Source organism: Cebus imitator, unplaced genomic scaffold, assembly GCF_001604975.1.
Source record: "Cebus imitator isolate Cc_AM_T3 unplaced genomic scaffold, Cebus_imitator-1.0 Scaffold7, whole genome shotgun sequence".
Taxonomy (NCBI): domain Eukaryota; kingdom Metazoa; phylum Chordata; class Mammalia; order Primates; family Cebidae; genus Cebus; species Cebus imitator.
This window is the reverse complement of record NW_016107322.1, coordinates 13,936,023-13,958,784: the sequence shown is the minus strand read 5'-3', so window position 1 is coordinate 13,958,784 and position 22,762 is coordinate 13,936,023. Positions and strand designations below refer to the sequence as shown.

General features: G+C 39.1%; 1 pseudogene; it reads left to right on the top strand.

Moving 5' to 3' along the window:
* Positions 1-16,739: 16,739 nt before the first annotated feature.
* LOC108311841 lies at positions 16,740-17,655 on the top strand (annotated as a pseudogene).
* Positions 17,656-22,762: the final 5,107 nt, after the last annotated feature.

Below are 22,762 nucleotides of genomic sequence, written 5' to 3'. Positions count from 1 at the left end.
GAATTCCTACCCAGATGATCCTACTTTTTTTTTTTTTTTAAGAGGGAATCTCACTCTGTCACCCAGGATAAAGTGCAGTAGTATGATCTCTGCTCACTGCAACCTCTACCTCCTGGGCTCGTGAATCTCCTGTCTCAGCCTCCCAAGTAGCTGGGATTACAGACACCTACCACCATGCCAACCTAATTTTTGTATTTTAGTAGAGACAGGATTTCATGATGTTGGCCAGGCTGGTCTCAAACTCCTGACCTTAAGTGATCTGCTTGCCTTGGCCTCCCAAAGTGCTGGGATTATAGGCGTAATCCCACCGCCCCGACGATCCTACTTCTAAGGCTAATTGTAGCCTTTCTCTTGGGTCAAGGGCAGACTGACCTAGCCCTAGAGGATGACCAAGAAGTAGTAAAAGGATGTCGGGAGTGGACAAAGCTCAAACACACAGGCAGGGATGGCCCCCACACAAAATCCCAAGGTCCCTTCCTGTGTAGCAGGAGGTGGGCCACCGGCCACTGTTGTCTCTCCGAACTGCCATGTCTCAGTGCACTTCTCCAAGCCAACTGACAATCACAAGCTCCACCCTGGCCTTCCAAGTCCTCAGTGGGTATTTTTTATCAAAGTAAGAGGATAGAACACTTTTTACTTGTTTGTGATCCTGATTTATAAATTAAAATTAAAGCACACCTTTTAACTAGATTTCTATTTACGTTCTTGCCCTGGGCACCCTTAATGTGAGGACTCAGTAATGATGATAGTCAGTATATAAAATTGATAAAGAAAAAGATAAAACCTAAAAGACTAATAGATTAAAAGGTTTCCCCCTCCAAATTCACAGTAAATGTGATCTCTGAGATGAGAAGACTTCAGAGCCTAAAAGCACATGATACAAAATAAATGCTCATTAAGCCCTTGCGGAATGAATTAATTTTAGCACATATTGCATGTTAAGCTTAATAATAGCATTGTCTATATGATGTAATTTGGGGTATGCAGGAAAGCCAAGCATGACCAGGACCGCCCGCCACCCCACTGGACCTCACAGGGTCCTACAATGTCCTCAGGTGACCTTGGCATCTCCTCTCCTGGCCACTTCAGTGCCTCTGGATCCCTCCATGCTGTTCATGGGATCACCAATTTTTGTTGTTGTTGTTCTCATCCTTTTGGTTTTCAGACAGACTTTCATCCTTCTTGACATCTCAGCAATATCTCTGACCTCTCCAAGCCTCATCCTATCTCTACCTCTGCGAATCAGCAGCCAACACCAGAAACTCCCAGTCTCTGCCCAACCCCCACTCCCAAATTCCCACAGCAATCACCCTGTACTAATTCTCCCTGCAGGGTGTCAGTGAACCTTTCTTCCCTATTATATGTGGGAACAATGTCTTACTTAATTTTGCTTTCCCACAGCACCTGGCACAGGGCTTCTCACCCAGTTGGCACTGAAGAACATTTTTGGAATATTCATTGAATGAATTTTGGATGCAGTGGAACCATTTTTAAACAGTTTTATGTTCCTAAATTCCTACAAGAATATTTTGTGTTAAGAGCATACGCTCTGGCATCAGGCTGCCTGGATTCTAATCCCTGCTCTGCCACCTCCCACTTGTGTGATCTTATGCAAATCAACCTCAGTTTCCTCCTCTGTAAGACAGAAATGATGACAGCACCTACCTCACGGAGTTGCTGTAAAGATTCATGGAGTTAACACATGTAAAGCTAAAAAGTGCTCAGAACAGTACTTGGCACATGATTAGCCTTTAATACATGTTAGTTTTTGTTGTTTGGTTTTTGAGACAGAGTCTCTGTCTCCCAGGCTGGAGTGCAGTGGCACAATCTTGGCTCACTGCGACCTCTGCCTCCAGATTCAAGTGATTCTCCTGTCTCAATCTCCCCAGTAGCTGGGACCACAGGTGTGCACCACCACGCCTAGCTAAGTTTTTGTATTTTTAAAATAGAGTTGGGGTTCCACCATATAGGCTAGGCTGCTCTCCAACTCCTGACCTCAAGTGATCCGCCTGCCTCACCTCCCAAAGTGCTGGGATTATAGGCGTGAGCCGCCACACCAGGCCACGTGTTAGTTTTTATTTAATCTTCTCAACAAGCTTACTCTGTAGGTACTATCGTTTCCATTTTCTAGTTAAAGAAACTTAAGGTGCTTGAAGGACTAAAGTAATGAGTCCAACCTCATAGAGCCAGTGCTGTACAACTGGAATTCCCACCAGGATCAGCCCACTCAGACCTAGGGTTACAGACTCCTCACTACATCATTGTACTGCACAAGACAGTCACTAATGAATGCCTTGTGACTCAGCATGATGGAAACAGTGGAGCAGACACCAGATAGTTGCAAACCCGTCAGCCCAAATTGCCCTGTGGTTTTGCTATCTGAGAATGGGGAAGTACAAGGAGGGTAATTTCTCAAATCACACAGCCGTTTTGAGTCAGGCCTGGGAATCAATGTGGACTGAATATTTGCTTCCCATGAGATGTCAGACCTGCCCCATTCACCTCTCTGGCACTAGGAACACACTGTGCCTAGTGAGAAGGGATGTGGTTCACAACTGCCCCACTCAGTCCATATAAAGGGCCACATCGAAGCCACAGGGGGGAAAAATAAGGTTCTGCAATACATCCCAAGACAGATTAATATTTAATAGTTTTAGAAGCACAAGACTGACTAAAACTCCAGTAGGCACCCAATAAATACCTGGGAGCTTGTCTTCTTGATAGAACTCTCCTGAATCTGACAACTGGCCAAATCATTGCCTTTAGGAGCTGTCTCTGCCCCCAACCCCAATATATTCATCCATATCCATAGTAAATTAAGCCCTTAATCAAAAGGTCTATGAAAGTAGAAGAAGCAGTGTTTATTCTGATATTTTAAGTTCTCCAACTCTTAAGGATCTGATATACTAAATTTCTTTGTGTTAGGAAATTGTTTTTAAGAACACGTACCTGGCATATCCCATGTCAGGGGAACATACCAAGAAACTATAGAAATAATTCCTAATGCCAGTGAAAGGCCAAAACAAATAAGCAACATAATAGATGCTAGAGCGTGCTCAAGTTATTCAGTATCTTGATGAGGTATTTTTTTCTCATATTGGGTTGTTTTTCATTGTAGGTTTTGTTTGTTTGTTTTTGTTTTAAGGTAGTGTCTTGATATGTGGCCCAGGCTGGTCTTGAACTCTTGGGCCCAAGCGATCTTCCCATATCAGCCTTCTGAATAGCTGAGACTATAGGCACACACCATTCACCTAGCTCAGATTAGTTTTTAATTTTTATTTCTTTTTATCCTTTTCTTTTCTTTTCTTTTCTTTTCTGAAACTGGGTCTTGCTATGTCATGCAGATGCAGTGGCACAATCTTGGTTCACTGCAAACTCTGCATCCTGTGATCCAGTGATCCTCCCACCTTAGCCTCCAAGTAGCTGGGACTATAGGTGGGTACCACGACACCTGGCTAAGTTTTGTACTTTTATGTAGAGACAGATTCTTAACATGTTGCCTGTAGCTGGTCTCGAATTCCCAGATCAAGGGAGCTTCCTGTCTCAGCCTTCCAAAATGCTGGGATTACAGCATTTTGTAGCCACCACACCTGGCATGTCAGGCACTTGAAGATCATAATTTTTACTGTGATCATTAATTAACAATTTCCTATTTTTCAAAGGCTTTCATTAATCATTGAATTACTTCATGTTTCAGATAGGTGCAAACCCATCAGCCTATGCTAACGGATTTCATGTCTAGATACTTCAATAAATCAAATTTAAGCAATTTCTTTAAATTCAGCTCTTTAGAATAGATTGTTTCTTAAATACAGTAACCAAAAGCTAATTTAAGTTAAATTTAAAAATTAGTATTAAGCAGGTAATTTAGTTCCAATTTCTCAAAATTGGAAAAAAACGCAAAAGAAAATAACCACAGAAACTTTTCTCAGAGTTCAATGCATAGGTAATGCAAAATAACAACAACACATGCTAATATAAAAAATTTGCTTTTAAAAATGTCCTTTAAACTACAGGTCATAACCCACTGGTAGATCATAAAATCAATTCAGTAAGTCACAAATAGCATCCCTTTTGAAATACAATTTTAAAAAGATAATTTTTATCTTTTTAAAATTGTATTTTAAATTGAAATGCAATTTCAATTTAAAATGAAATACAATTTTAAAAAGATAAAAATTATCAGAATATATTGCAGCTGGTAGGTATATTTTTGTCTCAACTCTGTGTGAATACACACACACACACAGACACACACACATTTATTGGCAATGGGTTCTCACAGAATTTTTTTTTAACTGTAGATTTCCATAAAATGTGTTTGAAAGCCTTGTTCTACAGATGTCCTTGAGTTAACACATCTTCAGCTCACTCCTCTGGACTATGTACATGTACAATTTAGTACATTCAGTCAACAGAAGTTTCTTGAATGCCTATGTGAAAATTAGCATTCTTGCTCATGACCCAGCAGCGCCCCAAACTATCTAAGATTCATTTATGTTCACCATACTCTAGTTCATTTTACCATGGAATAAAATGAAAAAGTCTTTAGGCCAATCCAAAGGTAAGCAAAAAATTAAATTAACTAAAAAGCCCCATTGTTCAAACATAATGATGGTTGTTTATAATAACCCTTTGGAAATTTGAAACTGAAAACTACTTCCTTAGCATTTTTTTCCTCCATCCTGTACACACACTGATAAGTTATTATGGGCAAGAAATGTTTGGGAGGATATGAGTTAGCACAGAATTTTCATTCAAGGGGAAAAAAAGTGTTATATTTATTTTGAGAAGAAATGTCATGTAAAAATTACACAGATTCACAACTTTTAAGCAATATATGCTTTCTAAAGTTTGATACTGTTTCTTTCAGCACAATTTCTCAATCTATTTCAATGCTATGAACTTTTATCATTATTTAAAAATTAATATTTGAATAAAATTCCATCTCAATTACATAGATTCACAATTATAAAATTAAAAAAAATATTTAGTTTGTAGCTTAGAGCATACCAGAATTCACTCACATTATATAACAAGATTCTGCATTTGTGGGGAAAGACATTGCAGAACACATTAGTGTAAATGCTAATGGTTGTTAAGAAGGTTGATAAAATTTTTAAATCACTTTCATTTTGAACATTTGAAGTAATTTGGGGTGCCTTAAGTGCTTCAGTGAAATATCTCTCACAGAGTACGTCTTCAAAAAATGTTGATTAAATGACAAATTTGGAGAGTTAATAAGTGAAGCAATCAAGCAGAAGCAATAAAAACAGGCGAAATCTATTGAACAGCTGCTATGTGCCAGGAACTAAGCTAGGCAATTCAATGTGATATCTCATTTTATCCTCATAAAAATGTGGAAGTGGATACTACCATTATGGCCATTACACAGATGAAACCACTGAGACTTAAAAAACTTTTTCAAGGTCCTATAGCTAGTAAATGGAAGAATAGGATCTAGGATTTGAGATGGAAATAAAATTCAATATCGGATCCAAATTCTCACAATCTTAAGAGAATTCCTTTGAGCTGCTTTGTTCTTGTGAAAGAGCTTTCCAGCCAGGCACAATGACTTAACGCCTATAACCCCAGCCAGCGCTTTGGGAGGGTGGGGTGAGCAGATGGCTTAAGCTCAAGAGGTCCAGACCAGCCTGGACAACATGGAGAAATGCCATCTCTACTAAAAAAGATTTTAAAAATTAGCCAGCTATGGTGGTGCACCTGTAGTCCCAGCTACTTGGGAGCCTGAGGTGTGAGGATCGCTTGATCCCAGGGGGTAGAGGTTGCAGTGAGCGGAGACTGCACCATTGCACTCCAGCCTGAGCAACAGAGAGACACCGTGTCTCAAATTAAAAAAAAGAAAAGAAAAGAAAAGGAAAAAAGAAAGAAAGATAAAAGAAGCTTCCCACTTCAGACCCAAGACCAGAATGATTTCTCCACCTTTTGGAGTCTTGGGAAATGGAATATATATTTGAGAAATAGACTTATGTCTAATCTGCAGAAAGAATCTTGCTCATGGTAGTGGTGGGAGGAAGTGGGGCTGTGCAGTTGTGTCTTGAGAAGGCCTCTCAAGCTAAGACATTGTTCTTCTCAAAGCAATTTCTCTCCTTCATGCTCAATGAGCCCTGACACTTTGATGTCCTGGATCTGTTACTTATATTTCTCTTCTACCGGAAACCTGCAGACTCTCAGCTCTTCTCAGGGAGACAGGGCCAGGTTGTTCTCCCTAAAGCACTGGTTGCTGGTTGAATCAACTGTGGGTGGACAGGAAACCAGTAGGTGGCTTTATTCAAAGGGTCTCACCCAACAATGGCAGTAGGATAATCTAAGCTAGCCAAGCTAAGTTCCTCTGGAATTTGGCTCAGAAAATAGGGAGAAGGGAATGGAAAAGAATGAAGAAAGAAGCTGAGAAAGTAAGAGAGAAACTGTATGGAGCCATAAGAAAGAGTCAAGAAGGCAAAAGTCCCCCAGAGCTGGCTTTCTGTTCCAGCTCCAATCCATACATGGTTATTCATATTTCATTTTTTTTTAAAGTTTTTTGACATCTCTTTTTTTCCTTAAGGAACTCACTGTTTCTTCTTCTAACTGATCTATTTAAATTCTCACTGTGACTATGAAATACAGAATTAAAACCATAGACATTACTCTTTGAGCATCTATTAGCAATTATCTCATAATAACTCTATCACCCAGACCTTGTCAAAGGGTAAGAGAGGTCTGTGCTTTTTCTAAATGGCTCCTGGTATATGTAAAAATGTCAAAACACCTGTGTGCAACTTGCAAAAAGTTAAAGCTTTTAGTTTAGCTTTTTAAAGAAAAGGTAGACCTTTTCTTCCTCAGTCTTGTCAGTGGATCACTGTGACCATGCAAACCTCTACCAGAGATTGTATCAAAACTCAGTACTTGCAGCTCTGAGTGAACATGAAGCCAAATAGCCCTTTGGGATCCCACTCTGCTGTCCTTGATATTGCTTTAGCAAGGAGAGGGCAGGGCCAAAGCTGAGGGGGGACGGGGACACAGGATGGATGTGTTAGAGCAGGGGGACTTTGGTTCCAGGGAAACAAAAGAGCCAAGTCTATGGTGAAAAAGACCTTCAGCAAGTGGATAAACAGGAGTGCTGGGAACACATGAGAAAGATGAGATGAGGGAGAAGCCAATCCAAGATGGCTTAATAGGAACAGCTCTGGAGTGCAGTTCCCAGCAAGAACAATGCAGAGGGTGAGTGATCACCACATTTCCAAATGAGTTTTTACTGCCCACAGATGAGGAGATTCTGGGCTGAAAAGCACCACAAGTTTCCAGCATGGTTGTTTAAGCTGGCACAGCAGGTCTCCACACAAAAACTCACACAAATCTAGGCAGCCATTTCACCTAGTGCCTGGAATGTCTGGGAGACAGACTCACCCATTCAACTGAAAAAAAGGGACTGAAACAGGGAGCCAGGTGATCTGGCTCAGCAGGTCCCACTCACACAAAGACCAGCAATCTGAAACACTCTGGATTGATAGTTTTGCAGCAAATGCAGCTGGACCCGGATGGTCCAGCTCTGTAGGGGGAAGGATGTTTGCCATTACTGAGGCAGTCCACCATTACTGAGGCATTCCATCATTACTGAGGCAGACTGCCATTACCGAGGCAGTTCTAACTATACCTCTGTAAACAAAACCACAAGGAAGTTCACACAGCAACTGGGCAGAGCCCACAGCAGCTCAGCAATGCCTCTGCTGGCAGACTGTGACTAGGCTACCTTCTTGCTGGGCAGGGCATCTCTGAAAAGAGGCAGCAGCACATCAGGAACCTATAAATAAAGCCCCACTTTCCCAGGACAAAGCACCTGGGAAAAAACGTGGTTATGAGTTACATTGCAGCAGAATTAAATGTACCTGAACAACAGCACTGAATGGAACAATGGAGTTCCTAGTTCAGCACTTGAGGGCCTATAAGAAGCAGATTGTCTCCTCAAGCAGCTCCCTGACCCCTGTATATCCAAAGAGACACCTCATAAAGGAGAGCTCAGGCTGACATCTGGTAGGTCTCCTTCTGGGATGAAGTAACAGTAGAAGAAACTGGCAGCAACCTTGACTGTTCTGCAGCTGCTGCAAGTGATCCCCAGGCAAGCAGGGTCTGGAGTGGACCTCCAGCAGTCCTACAGCAGAGGGGCCTGACTGTTAGAAGGAAAACTAAAACACAGAAAGAAATAATTTCAACATCAACAAAAAGGACATCCACTCAGAGACCCCATACAAAAGTCACCAACTACAAAGACCACAGGTAGATAAACCACAAAGATGGGACGAAACCAGCACAAAAAGATGAAAACACCAAAACCCAGAACACCTCTCCTCCTCCAAGGGATAACAACTCCTCACCAGCAAGGGAACAAAGCTGGATAGAGAATGAGTCTGATGAATTGACAGAAACAGGCTTCAATGTGGATAATAGCAAACTTCTCTTAGCTAAAAGAACATGTTCCAGCCCAATGAAAAGGAACTAAGAACCTTAAAAAAAGCTTAGATGAAATGTTAACGTGAATAAACAGCTTAAAGAAGAATATAAATGACCTGATGGAGCTCAAAAACGCAACAAGAGAACTTCACGAAACATACACAAGCTTCAATAGCCGAATCATCAGAGATTGAAGATCAACTCAATGAAATAAAATGAGAAGGCAAGATTAGAGAAAAAAGAGTGAAAAGAAATGAACAAAGCCTCCAAGAAGTATGGGATTATGTGAAAAGACCTCATCTACGTTTGATAGGTGTACCTGAATGTGACAAAGAAAATGAATTCAAACTGCAAAACACTGTTCAGGATATTATCCAAGAGAACTTCCCCAACCTAGCAAGGCAGGCCAACATTCAAGTCCAGGAAATACAGAGAACACCACAAAGATATTCAAGAAGAGCAACCCCAAGGCACATAATCGTCAGATTCACCAGGGTTGAAATGAAGGGAAAAAGCTAAGTGTAGCCAGAGAGAAAGGTCAGGTTACCCACAAAGGGAAGCCCATCAGACTCACAGTGGATCTTTCAGCAGAAACCCTACAAGCCAGAAGAGAGTTAGGTCCAATATTCAACATCCTTAAAGAAAAGAACTTTCAACCTAGAATTTCATATCCAGCCAAACTAAGCTTCTTAAGCGAAGGAGAAACAAAATCCTTTATGAACAAGCAATTGCTGAAAGATTTCATCACCACTAGGCCTGCCTTACAAGAGCTCCTGAAAGAAGCACTAAACATAGAAACGAACAACCAGTATCAGCCACTCCAAAAATATACCAAATGGAAAAGAGCATCGATACAATGAAGAACCTGTATCAATTAATGGGCAAAACAACCAGCTAGCATCAAAATGGTAGGATCAAATTCACACATAACAATATTAACCTTAAATGTAAATGGGCTAAATGCCCCAATCAAAAGACACAGACTGGCAAATTGGATAAAAAGCCAAAACCCATCTGTGAGCTGTGTCCAGGAAACCCATCTCACATGCAAGGACACACATAGGCTCAAAATAAAGAGAGAGAGGAAGATCTACCAAGCAAATGGAGAGAAAAAAAAAAAAGCAGGAGTTACAATTCTCATACTTGATAAAATAGACTTTAAAGGAACAAAGATCAAAAGAGACAAGGACATTACATAATGGTAAAATGATCAATGCAACAAGGAGAGCTAATGATCCTAAATATATATGCATCCAATACAGGAGCGCCCAGATACATAAAGAAAGTTCTTAATGACCTACAAAGAGACTTAGACTCCCACACAATAATAGTGGGAGGCTATAACATCCCATTGTCAATATTAGACAGCCCAACCAGACAGAAAACCAATAAGGATATCCAGGATTTGAACTCAATCTGGACCAAGCAAACCTAATAGATATCTACAGAATTCTCCACCCCAAATCTACAGAATATACATTCTTCTCAGCATCACATGGCACTTATTCTAAAATTGACCACATAATTGGAAGTAAATCACTCCGGAGCATATGCAAAAGAACGGAAATCATAACAGTCTCTCAGACCACAGTGCAATCAAATTAGAACTCAGGATTAAGAAACTAACTCAGAACTTCACAACCAGTAGCCAGATTAATAAAAAATAAAAGAGAGAGTAATCAAATAGATGCAATAAAACACAATAAAGGGGATATCACCACCAATTCCACAGAAATGCAAACTACCATCAGAGATTACTACAAACAACTCTAGGCAGATAAACCAGTAAACCTGGAGGAAATGGAAATTCCTGGACACTTGCACACTCCCAAGCCTAAATCAGGAAGAAGTTGAAACCCTGAATATATCAATAACAAGGGCTGAAGTTGAGGCAGCAATTAATAGCATACCAACCAAAAAAAGCCCAGGTCCAGATATGTTCACAGCCAAATTCTACCAGATGTACAAAGAGGCGCTGGTACCATCCCTTCTGAAACTATTCCAAACACTACAAAAAAAAAGGGAATTTTTTCCAAATCATTTTATGAGACCAACATCATCCTGATACCAAAACCTGGTAGAGACTCAACAAGAAAAGAAAACTTCAGGCCAATATCCATGATGAACATTGATGCAAAAATCTTCAATAAAATACTTGCAAACCAATTGCAACAACCATCAAAAAGCTTACCATCATGATCAAGTAGGTTTCATCCTGGGGATGCAAGGCTGGTTTAACATTCCCAAGTCTATAAACATAATCCACCACATAATTAGAACCAAAGACAAAAACCACGATTATCTCAACAGATGCAGAGAAGGTCTTTGACAAAATTCAACAGCACTTTATGCTAAAAACTCTTAATAAATTAGGTATCGATGGAATGTATCTCAAAATAATAAAAGCTATTTATGACAAGCCCACAGCCAATATCATACTGAATGGGCAAAAACTAGAAGCATTCCCTTTGAAATTTCGCACTAGACAAGGATGTCCTCTCTCACCAATCCTATTCAATATAGTATTGGAAGTTCTAGCCAGAGCAATCAGGCAAGAAAAAGAAATAAACTATATTCAATTAGGAAAGGAGGAAGTCAAATTGTCTCTATTTGCTGATGACATGATTGTATAGAAGACCCCATTTTCTCAGCCCAAAATTTCCTGAAACTGGTAAGCAACTTCAGCAAAGTTTCAGGTTACAAAATCAATGTGCAAAAATCACAAGCATTCCTATACACCAATAACAGACTTAAAGAGAGCCAAATCAAGAATGAACTACCATTCATAATTGCTACAAAGATAATAAAATACCTAGGAATATTCCCATTAAATAAGTTATATTTTGAATATTAAAAAAATACCTAGGAATACAACTAGCAAAGGATGTAAAGAATCTCTTTAAGGAGAACTATGAACCATTGCTCAAGGAAATAAGGGAGAACACAAACAGATGGAAAAACAATCCATGCTCATGGTTAGGAAGAATCAATATTATGAAAATGGCCATACTGCCCAAAGTAATTTATAGATTCAATGCTATCCCCATCAAGTTACCTGTGACCCTCTTCAAAGACCTGGAAAAAACCACCTTAAACTTCATATGGAACCAAAAGAGACCCTGCATAGCCAAGACAATCCTAAGCAAAAAGACCAAAGCTGGAGTCATCATGCTACCTGACTTCAAACTATACTACAAGTCTACAGTTATCAAAGCAGCCACATACTGGTACCAAAATAGAGATATAGACCAATGGATCAGAACAGAGGCTTTGGAAGTAATGCCATACATCTACAACCATCTGATCTTTGACAAACAGGACGAAAACAAACAATGGGGAAAGGATTCCCTGTTTAATAAATGGTGTTAGGAAAACTGGCTAACCATGTGAAGAAAACTGAAACTGGAACCCTTCCTGACACCTTACACTAAAATTAACTCCAGATGGATTAAAGACTTAAACATAAAAGCTAACACCATAAAAACCCTAGAATAAAGCCTAGGCAAAACCATTCAGGACATAGGCATAGGCAAGGATTTCATGACTAAAGTACCAAAAGCATTGGCAACAAAAGTCAAAATAGACAAATGGAACCTAATTAAACTCCAGAGCTTCTATACAGCAAAAGAAACAAGCATTAGAGTGAACCAGCAACCAACAGAATGGGAAAAAATTTTTGCAATCTACCCATCCGAGAAAGGGCTAATATCCAGAACCTACAAAGAACTAAAGCAGATTTACGAGAAAAACAAACAAACCCATTCAAAAGTGGGCAAAGAACATGAACAGACACTTTTCAAAAGAAGACATATATGAGGCCAACAAACATATGAAAAAATGTTCATCATCACTGGTCATTAGAGAAATGCAAATCAAAACAATATTGAGATACCATCTCATGCCAGTTAGAATGGCAATCATTAAAAAATCTGGAGACAACAGATGCTGGAGAGGATGTGGAGAAAAAGGAACACTTTTACAGTGTTGGTGTGAGTGTAAATTAGTTCAACCATTGTGGAAGACAGTGTGGCGATTCCTCAAGGACCTTGAAATAGGAATTCCATTTGACCCAGCGATCCCATTACTGGGAATATATCCAAAGAATTATAAATCATTCCATTATAAAGGCACATGCACACATATGTTTATTGCAACACTGTTTACAATAGCAAAGACCTGGAACCAACCCAAATGTCCATTGATGATAGACTGGACAAGGAAAATGTGGCACATATACATCATGGAATACTATGTAGCAATAAAAAACAGTGAGTTCGTGTCCTTTGTAGGGACATGGATTAATCTGGAAACCATCATTCTCGGCAAACTGACACAAGGACAGAAAATCAAACACCGAATGTTCTCACTCATAGGTGGGTGTTGAACAATGAGCACACATGGACGCAGGGAGGGGAGCATCACAGTGTTGGGTCTATTGGAGGGGAATGGGGAGGGACAGTGGGGAGTAGGGAGGTTAGGTAGGGATAACATGAGGAGAAATGCCAGATATAGGTGATGGGGAGGAAGGCAGTAAACCACATTATCATGTATGTACCTATGCAACAATCCTGTATGATCTGCACATGTACCTCAGAACCCTGTGAATAAACATTTTTCTAAAGAAAATAAAAAAGAAAAAATGAGATGAGGGAGAAGGAAGGAAGACCTCATAAAAGGCACGGGCAACAGGAAGGAGTCAACAGTAAAAAGCTTACTTCATGCTTTTCTATAGGGTCTGCATCTTATAATACAAATACATCCATTTGCCTTGAGCTTCGGTCTCTTGATCCTGATCTCATAACATCAGCATCTACATCCCACTTTACAGTTTACACAGGGCTTTCACTCACATTATCATACTTAATTCTTACACCGCTAAGAGTAAGACAATATGCTTATTAATCCCTTTGACAGACGACAAAGCAGAGGCCAAAGCTATTAATTTTGAGCAGAACAAATCTGGGGGCCTTTTTTCCATTTCACTACTCTGGAAACAGGCATGTAAAAAGCTTCTCTCAGACATCACCACCTCTGCCTTTGCCTGTTCATGTGAGTCTGAGATAAAGAAAGAAAAAAAATCTCATTTATCTGCAATATAGAAATTTAATTCAATATAAATGGATATTTCTGCTACAGTTTTTTATATGCAGGACTTCTTAAGGATTCACCCTCAGAAGACTCTATCCCTTCTTAGTGCTCAACTATATATATCACTTCTTATTTTGACACAAAAGATGAATATTTCATTTAGGCAGGCTTGGTTGCCCTACTTAAAAACAGATTCTTTATGCTTACTTGAGGTTAAAAATAGTTTGACTTTGCAGCAAAAGCTTGATACCACACACCCAACACAAAGTGTGCCAGATTAGGCCCCCCGAACTGGGCTCTTTCACTCTCTCCAATCTCTTATTTTTCTCTTAGTCTCCTTGCCCAACCTCAAAAATTTTTGATATGAAACAAGTAATTTCATCCTTATTTTAAAAATCTCAGTAAATGTGAGGGACCTTTACCATAGGAATGATGACAACCAGTATGTGCTTATGTATCAGTTCATGGTTCATAAAACATTTGTATAAATATCACATGCTAATCAGCACAATACACATAAATTATTTCCTTTATATAAATGTTAATAATCAGAATCAGAAAGAGTGAGTAACTTGCCCAAAGTTTCACAGTTAGTTGGTGGCAGATCTGGGACTAGAACCTAAGCACCCTGAAAAAATGGAATGTGGAGAGAAGACACTTGTTCAGTGTCTCTTCAGTATTCCATGATGAGTTCTGCATCAACAGTAAATACTAACATGATAATTTATATATTTAACAATCAAGCAATAAAACCCTATTCATTCATTTATTCAACAAATATTTTCTGAGCCGTTTCTCAGTACCTTTTCTAGGTACTGACTGAGAATACAGCAGTGAAAAACTAGACAAAATCTTATATTCCAGTTGTGGATCCAGCTAATTATGTGTGTGTGTGTGTGGGTGGGTGTGGGTGTGGGTGTGTGTATTTACATAGCATTACATTGTATTAGGTATTAAAAGTAATCTGGAGATGATTTAAAGTACACAGGAGGATGTGCATACATTATATGCAAATACTATCCCATTTCATATCAGGGACTTGAGCACCTGTGGATTTTTGCTATTGTGTGTGTGGGTGGGTGTGTGTGTGTGTGTGTGTGTGTGTACCTCTATATACATATATACAAAACCTTGAGATATGTTATGTATATGTGTGGGTGCATGTACTCATAATGGTGAATAGTAATAAATATTAAGGAGAAAAATTAAGCATAGCTGGAAGAGGAAAAAATTCTTATTCATGTACACCAGGAGAGTACACCTTGCTCACGGCTGCTTTAGTTTTATGGTTTCAACAGTAAAACAACCTAAATGTTCATTTTCATGAAAATGGATAAATACTGAGTGGCATAGTCACAGAATGGAATATTATGCAACAGTAAAAATGTACGATCTATGTGTACAGGATACAATATAGCTTAATGATAAAAATATAACCTTAAGTGGGGAGAAAGGAAAGTCTCAGAAGACTACATACAGTATCATGTCATTTTTTAACCAAAAAAAAAAAAAAAACAAGCAAAACTAAATAACATACTCTTTAAGAATACATACGTATGTGCTAAATATATTATAGATGGTTAAAAGTGCAAAATCTAGTAGGAAAGTAGAGGGCTGGATCAGAGAAAAACACACAGGGCTATTTCAATGTTGTTAAGAATGGCTTAGTACCTAGGATGGGTGATAGGGTCATGAGTTGTCATTTTATTATTATGCTGCAAAACTTCCATGTCTGCTAACATATATATTTTTATGCATTTATCAGATATTATGATAATAATTAAAAATGTATGCAGGAAGCATATTTAGAATTATGTTATTTTTATCATTTCAGATTGTTTATATCACAAAGTTGCATTTTATATTTGAGCAGCAGGCCGGCAAGAATATGTGTACCATACACTAAAGTTTACAAAGGCCTTTCTTATAATGTCTTTTTAAAATCTTGTATAGTAGTTATTATTATCCCTACCTTTCAGATGAGTGAACCAAGGAAGAGCTCAAGTGATTTATTTAATCTCACACCACTTGCCACTGGGGAAGATGGCTTTAATTGTCTAAAATTAATGCTCCTATAACCATTTGGAAGCACAGGGCTTTCTTGTTCCACAAAAGACCAAATGAATCCTAGAACATTGAGTTGGAAGGAGCTTAAAGATCAGACTTTTCAATTCCTTCATTTCATAGACGGAGAAAAGATGACCCACATACATTAAGGCTTTGCCTGGCATCACACAGCTCCTTTCAATTGAAGAAAGAACAGTTGACTCATGTTTTGATCACATCTTCTGAAACCAAGTTAAGCCCTTTTACACTTTCTCAGACTGCTTTTGAAGTAGATTAATACTATTATGTTGTAGCCACTTGGCTCTAAGATAACCAAAAACTTGAACTTAAGGCATGCACAAATATCCATCATTCAGATGAACGTTGGAGACTGTGATTCATAACAGAAAAGCTGCAGAGAGCCTTATTTATTTTTATTTTTCTTTTTTTTTTTTTTTTTAAGATGGGGTTTCACCATGTTGGCCAGGCTGGTCTTGAACTCCTGACCTCAGGTGATCCACCCACCTCAGTCTCCCAAAGTGCTAGGATTACAGGCATGAGCCACCATGCCCAGCCGAGCCTTATTTATTAAAAACATCAACTGATATATTAAATATCACAGCACATTAACTTAGGAACTCGTGTTTGATATTTGAAGGAAAAAAAACCCTACAAGATGAAGAACTCAACAGCTGCTTTCTGAAGAGAGATAAAGAGCCTTATCATCTGAAGAGATCCCCAATCTAAGACTTCCAATGGAACATCAATGATACTGGTTCTTAAAGTGGCATCAGATTCATTAAAACATATACAAATGACTTGTTATATTAGTCTTTTAAGAATACTCAGAGCCTCAATAGTCTTTCCTCACAATGCTTATAATTTGCAGTTACTAAAGATTTTAAAATTCATTTAAATAAACCCTATAGTAAATAACTATAAAAAGTAGAATGAAGAGATATGTTCATCACCTTGCTCTTTTCTGACTGTGGATGCCACCAGGGAAGCGTCTTTAAAGTCTCTCTTCTCCCTGCATCGTGTCTAAGTCAGGGTCTCCTAAAGAGCCCAAACAGCTGAGGAAGCTCTTCATTGGAGGGTTGAGCTTTGAAACAACCGATGAGAGCCTGGGGAGCCATTCTGTGCAATGAGGAACACTCACGGACTGTGTAGTAATGAGAGATCCAAACACCAAGCATTCTAGAGGCTTTGGATTTGTCACCTATGCCACTATGGAGGAGGTGGATGCAGCCATGAATGCAAGGCCACACCAGGTGGATGGAAGAGTTGTGGAACCAAAGACAGCTGTCTTAAGAGGTTTTCAAAGACCAGGTGCTCACTTAACCCTGAAAATGGTATTTGTTGGTGGCATTAAAGAAGACACTGAAGAAAATCACCTAAGAGATTATTTTGAACAGTATGGAAAAACTGAAGTGATTGAAATCATGACTGACCAAAGCAGTGGCAAGAAAAGGGGCTTTTCGTTTATAACCTTTGACCACCATGACTTAGTAAATAAGATTGTCATTAAGAAATACGATACTGTGAATGGCCACAATTGTGAAGTTAGGAAAGCCCCGTCAAAGCAAGAGATGGTTCGTGCTTCATCCAGCCAAAGAGTGGTTCTGGAAACTTTGGTGGTGGTTGTGGAGGTGGTTTAGGTGGGAATGACAACTTTGATAATGGAGGAAACTTCAGTGGTTGTGGTGGCTTTGGTGGCAGCCATGGCAGTGGTGGATTTGGTGGCAGTAGAGATGACTATAATAGATTTGGTAATGATGGAAGCAGTTTTAGAGATGGTGGAAGCTACAATGATTTTGACAATTAAAACAATCAGTCTTCAAATTTTGGACCCACAGAGGGAGGAAATTTTGGAGGCAGAAGCTCTGGCCCCAAAAGTGGTAGAGGCCAATACTTTGCCAAACCATGAAACCAAGGTAGCTATGGTGGTTCCAGTAGCAGCAGTAGCTATGGCAGTGGCAGAAGATTTTAATTAGGAAACAAAGCTTAGCAGGAGAGGAGAGCCAGAGAAGTGACAGGGAAGCTACAGGTCACAACAGATTTGTGAGCTCAGCTAAGCACTGTGGTGGCAGGGCCTAACTTCTACAAAGAAGACATATTTCAGACAAATACTCATGTGTATGGGCAAAAAACTTGAGGACTGTAATTGTGACTAATTGTATAATGGGTTATTTTAGTTTCTGTTCTGTGGAAAGTGTAAAGCATTCCAACAAAGGGTTTTAATGTAGATTTTTTTTTTTTTTTGCATCCATGCTGTTGATTGCTAAATGTAAAAGTCTAATAATGATACTAAATAGAATAAATGTCTTTAAAATAAAAATAGAATGAGGAAATGGGAAGAGTACTGGACCTTTTTTTGGAGCCAAAGAACCTGGGTTTAAATGTCAGCTCTGCCATTTATTTGCTTTCTGAGATTAAACAAGTTTCTCAACCTCTCTGATCCGTGGTTAACTGATATGTAAGGTGACAAATGGTAATCACTACTTTAGAGAATTAAGAAATATAATTCATGGGGAAGGTCTTAGTAAACTGTAATAAATAATACAAATCTCTTTATAGCTTTTATACAAAATCCTGTGACTCAATCATTCAATAACACAAACATCCATTCAATAAACATATGGATCACCTACTCAATAAATGAATGACACTGTTTTTGATACTGTGGACCATCCCAAGATACAAAAAATCTAGTTTTGGCCATTCAGGGACTAAAGGAGGTATTTTTTCCTAATATATGTAAATAGTTATGAGTCCATATATAATAATGGCCATAGAATTAGTACAGAAAAAAAGGTAAGCCTACAGGGCTGGGAGAGATCAATCTGACTAGAGTGATGAGAAAAGGCTTCTTAAAGAAGACATCATTGGGCCAGTTTTTAAGGATGGGCAGCATTTCTAAAGGAAGAGGGTGGCATTCAAAGTGGCAGAAAAAGATTAGCAAGGGCTTAGAAATGGAAGCACACCTTCTATCATCCTCTGGATCCTTATTTGTTTCCTATGTGAGCACCTGGTTTTTCACAGTGTCATTTTGTTTACCAGTGTCTCCCTTGAAAGTCCAATGTTTCAGCCATTCTTGCCTGACTATAAAGGAATATCTGAAATTAAATAATTTATAAAGAAAAGAGATTGAATTGACTCACAGTTCTGCAGGCAGTACAATTATGGTGCTGGCATCTGATCAGCTTCTGAAGAGGCCTAAGGGAGTTTTTACTCATGAGAGAAGATGAAGTAGGAGTAGGAATGTCACATGGCCAGAGCAGGAGCAAGAGTGGGGAGGGAGGTGTGACACAGTTTTAAACGACCCAATCTTGCATGAACTCACTCATCATCAAGGAGATGTAATTAAACCATTCATGAGATATCTGCCTCCATGATCCAAACACCTCCCTTTAGGCCCCACTTCCAACACTGGGGATTATATTTCAACATGAGATTTGGTGGGGACACAGAAGCAAACCATATCATTCTGCCCCTGGCCCCCCAAGTCCCATGCCCTTCTCACATTGCAAAATATAATCATATCCTGCCAATCGTTCCCCAAAAGTCACAGTTTGTTTCATCATCTTTCAAAAGTCCAGAGTCCAAAGTCTGAAACAACACAAGTCCCTTACACTTATGAACCTATAAAATTAAAAAACATATATTTACTTCTAAGACACAGTGCAAGTACAGACATTGGGTATATACTCATATTCCAAAAGAGAGAAATTGGCCAAAACAAAGGGACTACAGGCTACATGCAAGTCTGGTATCCATTAAATCTTTAAGCTTCATTAAATCTTTAAGTCATTAAATCTTGAAACTCCAAAATAATCTCCTTTGATTCCATGTCCCATATGCAGGACACACTGTAGCAAAGGATGGGTTCCCAAGGCCTTGGCCAGTTCTACTCCTGTGGATTTCCAGGGTTCAGCCCCCACAGCTGCTCTTATTAGTTGAAGTTGAGGGCCTACAGCTTTTCTAGACTCAAGATGTAAAGCTGCTAGTAGATCTACTATCCTGGGGTCTGGAGGGCAGTGGCCCAGTGGGCCTCGTAGGGCCTCCAACCCCACGTTTCACCTCAACGCTGCCCTAGTAGAGGTCCTCTGTGAGGGCTCACCCCTACAGCAGGCTTCTGCCTGGCACCCACGCTCTATCATACATCCTCTGAAGTCTACAGAGAGACTGCCAAGCCTCCTTCACTCTTGTAATCTGCATGCCCACAGGCTTAACACCACATGGAACTCTCCAAGGCTTATGGCTTGCACCCTCTGAAGCAGCAGCCGGAGCTATATCTGCAGCCCTTTGAGCCATGGCTGGAGCTGAAACAGCAGGGATATGGGAGCAGTTTCCCAAGACTGCACAGGAAAACGGGGCCTTGGGCCTGGCCCGTGAAACCATTCAGCCCTCCTAGGCTTCTGTGCCTGTGATGGGAGGAGCTACCTCAGAGATCTCTGAAATGCCTTTCAGGCCTTTTTCCCATTACCTTTGCTGTCAGCACCTGGCACTTTTTTACCCATGCAAATATCTCTAGTAAGTGGTTACTCCCCAGCATGCTTAGAGTCTTTCCCTGCAAATGGGCTTTTCTTTTCTACCACATGGCCAGACTGCAAAATTTTCAAAACTTTAAGTCCTGTTTTCCCTTGAAATATAAATTCCAACTGCATCTGAGTACAGGATGTTAGAAGCAGCCAGACCACATCTTGAATGTTTCACTGCCTAGATACTTCCTCCACGAGAGATCCTGGGTTGTCACTCTTAATGTCAAACTTCCACAGAGCCCTAGGGCATGGACACAATACAACCATCAAATTCTTTGCTACAGAATAACAAGGGTAACCTTTCTCCAGTTTCCAATCAGTTTCTCATTTCTATCTGGGACCTCAGCAGCCTAGACTTCACTTGTGCATATCACTCCCAGCATTATGGTCACAACCATTTAAGCAGCCTCTAAGAAGTTTCAGACTCTCACTCATCTTCCTGCCTTCTTCTGAGTCCTTCAGACTCTTCCACCTTCTGCCTATTGCCCAGTTCCAAAGCTGCTTCTACATTTCCAGGTATGTGTATGACAATGTCCCACTCCTCAATACCAATTTTCTGTGTTAGGCCATTCTTGTATTGCTATAAAGCAATACTTGAGAGTGAGTAATATATAGAAAAAAGAGATTTAATTGGTTCATGTTTTTACAAATTATACAAGCATAGCACTGGCATCTGCTTGGCTCCTAGGGAGGCCTAAGTGAGCTTTTACTCACGACAAGGCAAAGCAAGAGCAGGCATATCACATGGCCAGAGCAGAAGCAAGAGAGCGAGGAGGGAGGTGTCACACACTTTCAAACATCCCAATCTGTCATAAACTCAGTCACTACCAAGGGGATGGCATTAGGCCATTCATGAGGGATCAGCCACCATGATTCAAACACCTCCCACTAGGCCCCACCTCCAACACTGGGAATTATATTTCAACATGAGATTTTGCAGGGACACAGATCCAAACCATTATCACCCACTAACCCCAGTTAGAATATGAGATCTTTGAGTGCCAGAATTATGTCTCATAAAGCCTAAGGCAGTTCTGGGTCCACAGTGAGGGTTCAGTAAAGGAGCTGCTGACATATTTTTAAGGAAGGCTCCATGTGTGCTTTCTGAATGAAAGGATAGGGAATAGAAAAATATCTGCACAGAAAAGTGCTTTAAATTAATGAGACTAATGGTATATATAAATCAGTACATTTTCCCATAAACAATCCCTATGTTGTGTGCTTTGCAAAGCAATAGAATTATTACTTTAATTTGGGAAGAACACACACACACAAACACACACACACACACACACACACACACAAACACACACACAGGAGAGAGTGAGACTTAATCTCAAAAGCTGATGTGTGACTTGTGTTTTGGATGTCAATAATAATAAAACAAATAAAGCTGGGAAATGAACCTTTGCTGGAGATTTTCAAGATTTTTTCTTTTCCATAAAGAACTTTTTAACCTGAATTTACACCCATCCAAAGCAACAAGCCCAATGACAATTTTATACATTTTGAAGACTATGGCAGTCTTTATCTTGATTTTGGCTCTTCTTTTTATAACTATATTCTATTATTATCAGAGATGTATTTGATCTATTCTCTGTCCTTCATATGAGATAGTTAAGAGTGACTCCTAAATATTAAATCCAGAATACATGGTTTGAATTAGAAGCTATAGGAAGATTCATCTCCAATATAAAGTTATTTGTAGGAAAAATATTCCATGATACCCTATGTGCAAATTATTAACAAATGCATTTCCAGTGAGTCTTTTTTTCTCACTCTTTGGTCTGTGAAACAGCAGGAAAAAAATATTGCCAATTTAAATATTTGTATAACTTTATTTTTATTGCCTTTGAGATAAATCTCAGAGTACAAGTTTTTGAGAAGACCTCCAGCAATAAAGAGCTATGTATATTACACATACTAACAATTATTTTTTGGTTGACTTTGGGAAAAAGAAGATAAAATTCATCTATCATAGAGAGTTGATATTGATATTTTTGTAAAGAAAGAAATTCCAAGCAATCATTCAATATTATTCTCAGGAAGTTTTCTGGCTTGAGGGTTTAAAAAATATTTTTATTTATATAAAAGTACCGTGTAAGATCAATTTTGTTTCCTTTTCATTAAATAGCAGTAGGCAGTTTGTCTGCATTGCGTTTGAGAGATACTTGTCTTCTTGCCTTTGGCAACTAAAGAAGTTAGCAATAGATAGGAAATAAGACATCTTTTATGGTTATATTATATATTGGATTCTAGAAAAAGTTGCTCTTGAAAATGGCTCCAAATTAATTTTTGACTTTTCTAAAACCAATTTTCGGTGTCTAAGCAAAGTGGAAGACTGAAAAATTATTCAGCAATTTGAATTCTAAGTAGCTTATTTGGATAATTCAAGGAGAACACATTTTATTTAATTATTCCTTCATCCATTTATTCAACAAATATTTTCTAAAGCTCTCTGGTTCCAGGCATGTATCCAGCCCTGGAGATTCAGTGATGAACAAGATAGGTACAGCCCTGCCTACTGGAAGTTAAATAATCTTCTTAGGACTCCTGCCCTTCCCAGTCATAAGAAAGAATAAGAAAATCAGAATAAGAATTCATAGAATAAGAAAATCATATTCTGTTCAAGGATAAAG